At 44.1% G+C, this 4,457-nt stretch overlaps 1 long non-coding RNA gene across 1 annotated transcript in view; it reads right to left on the minus strand.

Annotated features, from left to right (window-relative positions):
- Positions 1-37: 37 nt before the first annotated feature.
- LOC107181538 overlaps positions 38-4,457 on the minus strand; it is a 7,468-nt gene continuing 3,048 nt past the window's right edge. Inside the window, exon 3 of the long non-coding RNA XR_001512192.1 lies at positions 38-153. This is a non-coding gene — a long non-coding RNA (uncharacterized LOC107181538). The remainder of the gene's footprint in view (positions 154-4,457) is intronic.

A 4,457-nucleotide genomic window follows, 5' to 3' on the forward strand; every position in this document is an offset into this window, starting at 1 on the left:
GAACCGCTCCTCCCTCCAATTTTCTACTTACCTCTCTGACTATTCCTCCTGTCTGCAGGTGGCACCTCTCTCTTCCTCTGATCTTCAAATGATTGATTTCCTATATGAGGCTCTCTAATTTTTTTATTCTTTGACGTCTCTCTGGAAGAATTCCTATAAATTCAAATACATGTATTTGATTACTTTTTTATTTATTATTCATCCTCAAATCCACATTTCTAGGCCAGACCAATCTTCTGAGCTTTGACATCCAACGACCTCCTGGATATCTACACTAGTTCATCTTATAGGCAATTTAAAAGCTTTGCTCCTCTTCTCCCCCTTTATCCTTTCCTTTATTCCAGTGGCTCTCAACCTCTGGCCCTTTAAATACGGTTCCTCATGTTGTGACCCAACCATAAAATTATTTTTGTTGCTACTTCATAACTGTAATGTTGCTACTGTTATGAATCGTAATGTAAATATCTGATATGCAGGATGGTATTAGGCGACCCCTGTGAAAGGGTCATTCGACCACCAAAGGGGTCGCGACCCACAGGTTGAGAACCGCTGCTTTATTCCCACGCCAAGCCTGTTCTTTCATCTATTTTTCATATTTTGTCTTGGTGAACTGTCCACCATCCCCCACACCACCACAGCACAAATCTCAGAGTCATTCTAATCTCCTCCCTCATGGTCTTCTTTCAGAAAATTAGTCACCAACTAGGTAGTTCTCAATTTCTCTCTTCCTTTGCATCCTTCCTGACACTCACATTCGTTTGGTTCTAATTAGAAATCATCCCCAGAGTGTTCTATCTGCTGTCATTCTCCTCCACCTTCAAACCACCTGCCACATCTGCTGGAAGACAGAGCTTCCTAAAATGCAATTCTAATGACATCATTCTCCACTTAAACTATCTTTTCAGCCATCAGCCAACACCACCCCACTGTCCCTGACATGAAGTATGAACTCCCAAGCAGGGCATAGGTGGTCCCGACCTCATCTGCAGCACCCCAGCCCCATGCTCCAACCAGGCAGGCTTGTGGCCCCCTCCCACTTGGTCAGTGCACCAGCTGTGCCCCTCGGCTCCTCTCTGCCTAACAACTTACATTCTCCAAGCAAGCCCCCAGAAGGCTTTCTCTGTCCTGATCCTCCCCACAGTCTGAATTAGACACCCATGTTCTGTCACCCATTCTACGCAAAGGGATCCCATTCTGTGTGAGGCTACTCAGAGCTTCTCAATGCTAGCTGCATGCTAAACCTCACCCAAGCACCTGAGTGCCCAGAACTCAATCACACTGATTCTGACTTCAGTGATTAAATTGGTGATTGATTGCTCTAGGAATCAATATGATTCTCATGTGCCTTGGGCTTTGTGATTCTCAAACTTAATTATAAGGATCAATCACCTGGGGATCTTTTAAAAATGAAGATTCTGATTCGGCTAAGGTCTGAGATTCTGCATTGTTAATAAGCTCCCAGATGATGTCAGTGCTACTGGTCCATAGATCACACTAGGAGTAGCCAGTGGCTAAATCAACTGACACTGGCTGGCCCATCTGCAGCCAATAAAGTTGTAAATAGCTAGAGCAACTACAAAAGGATTCCCCTGTTACAGAAAACAGAGGTTGCTAAAACTCCGGACATAACCTGGTTCCAGAAATATTTATGAGTCAATGCAACTGCGAAACCATAGATTGTAGAAGCTATTGTCATCTAAAAGCATAAAGCCCAGAGAGGGAAAGTAACTTGCCCAGAATAACACAGAAAGTAAACAGCAGAACTGAGGTCCAAACTCAGGACACTTGATTCCTCAGTTGGTACACTGTTCAGTATATTCAGTGCCTGGGAGAGATGTTGAAGATTCCACCGCACTAGGAAAGTAGCAACCAAGAGGCACACAATCAAGATTTACAGGACTCAGCCAAGCCCCTTTGGTAACAGAAATGACTGGAGCAGTGTCTTCAAAAGAGATTCCAGCCAAAAGTTATAGGTAGAAGGACAACGGGGAAGCTGGTCATTCAGTACAAGGTTGATGAATATGTGTTGGCTTCCTAAATGAACTTCACCTTGCCCCAGGGTGGCAAATGACACTAAAAAAGTTGCACTGCGAAATCTGGACTAATCTTATGTCTTTAAGCATTTTGAAGGCAGCAGGGCTGTCTTATTCTTCTTAATTCCCCCAGCACCCAACACAATGCTTGATACCTTAAATTCACTGGATACCTGTTGAACAAAGTCTAACCAGAGAAAGTGTTGGCTTTCTTTACATAATACTTTATCTATATTGTGGCAGCCTCCTTCCTGTAGGGTGAGATGATAACAGCTTGTTCCTGGGCTGCCCACTCTAGAGATTCCCTCAAGTTTCTGGGTGGAAGCTGAATGCTGGTAGAAGTGTGATATAGTACATGAGTCCCCGGGCTCTTTACACATACAAATCCAAGATACAATGGTTATAAACATAACCACAGTAGTGTTTGTACTTACTAGGGAATCAGGCAGAAGTCTACTGCATTCATTAAGTCGTGGGAGAAGGAGGGAGGAACTGAAGGGAGTGACCTCACTGGTTCCCTGGCCAGCAGAATGTTTGCCAAAAACAGGGGAATGACTGAATGATAAGTCATATTGCTTAAAGGTCAAATGCCTGGGCTTTGAGGTCAGATAGATCAGAGTTCAAGTGTCATCTCTACCACTTACTCATCATTTTGGTCAAGTTATTTAACCTTACTAAGTTTCAGCTTCCTCATCTATAAAATGGGAAGATAAGTAACTTCCTATGAGAATTGCTATAAGAATTAAATGAGATATGTGATTGTGTAGAGTACTTAACACAGTGTCTATGATGCTGTAGATGTTAAATAACAACAATTCAGCAATGGCACCAATGGAGGAAGCATTCAATGCCAGTTTGGGTTGCATGACTAATGATAGAAACAAGGGTGTGGCCACCGTCTGTGTGTGGTATGTGGGAACATGGGCCCTTTCCCAAGCTCCAACTCCCTCTCTCAGCCTGTGGGAATATGAAGGCATCTGTCAGTGGACTGACTGTGAGACCTTGGGAGCCTGGCCAGCTCCTTGGTGAAAGAATGGCCAAAGAGAAACTGCTTCTAGATATGAGCCTGGACTGTAAACAACTGCAGAGGAACAGCTGGAATTCTGATCTCACAGCTTGCACACTCGTACATCCCCTGCTTGCCCTGTTTGCTTTGTTTCCCTTACTCTACATAGCACTGTACTAGGAAGCCTGTATTGCAGTAACTTTACTGGCTGGCCACTCCTGGTGTGCATGTAAGTCCTAATAAACCCATGTCTTTCACAACCAATCCTCCTGGTTATTTCTTTGAAATCAGCAAGAATATGCTAAGGTTTTCTCAGACTTCAGCTCTTTGCATAACAATCTATATGTAAGATTTCAATTTCTCATGAGAGTATGCAAGGACTGGAAAAAGGGTCTTATTATTGTGTTTTTTTTCTTTTCCCTTTTTAATAAATTATTTATTTTTCATTCTAATTGTCTCAATCATATTCTGTTTTTCCTCCATTATTGGGCATGAAAGTGGGTAGGTGATAAATTTACTAAGTAGTTTAGGGATGGCAAATTTTTTCCATCTCAAATCAATGCTAATTGATTGGGGGCAACCGCCCGGACCACTGTATTAAGAAGGATGTTGATGCCAAGTCCAAGCTTAGTGAAAAAGAGAGCTACAATTGATTAGTAATATCTTCAATGAGTGTTTTTCATGCCTCCTTTTAACTCAGATGGCAGAATGGTGAATAATAACAGCTAAGTAGGGTCACAATGGAACTGGGGGAATAGAAAGCAATGGTAATCTGTAGGTAGAAAGAGACTGGTGAACACTCTTACACTGCCCTGAGACATCCTATATAATAAAAGCCTAATATACTAAGTGTCTGATCATCTGGTCGTCCATTCAACCAATCAAAGCGTAATATGCTAATGATATGCTAAGGCCACTCAACTGCTCACTACGACATACACTGACTACCAGGAAGCAGATGCTCTGACTGGTAGGTTAGCTTGCTGCTGGGGTCTGGCCAATCGAACTGAGCAAGATGGGCTGGATACACCCTGGAGCCCTCCCATGGTCCCTCCAGGCTGGCCAACCTCCTGGGTCCCTCCCCGCCCTGATTGTGCACCAGTGGGGTCCCTCGGCCTGGCCTGTGCCCTCTCACAATCTAGTACTCCTCAGGGGATGTCAGAGAGCCTATTTTGGCCCAATCCCACAGGCCAGGTCAAGGGACCCCACTGGTGCATGAATTCGTGCACCATGCCTCTAGTCTTTTCATATAATCACTGTGCCAATTGCCCCTCCACATGCACTCTCCACCCTTCCCCACTGGCTCCCTGTCTGAAGGCTGATCTACATGCAGTATATAAATTGGGCTGTGAGCCCTCTGGCTCTAGTTGGTTTAGCCAGTGGAGACCCCCAACAGGAGATATGAGTGAGGAAAGAGT

The sequence above is a fragment of the Myotis davidii genome, unplaced genomic scaffold, assembly GCF_000327345.1.
Source record: "Myotis davidii unplaced genomic scaffold, ASM32734v1 scaffold46, whole genome shotgun sequence".
NCBI classification, from domain to species: domain Eukaryota; kingdom Metazoa; phylum Chordata; class Mammalia; order Chiroptera; family Vespertilionidae; genus Myotis; species Myotis davidii.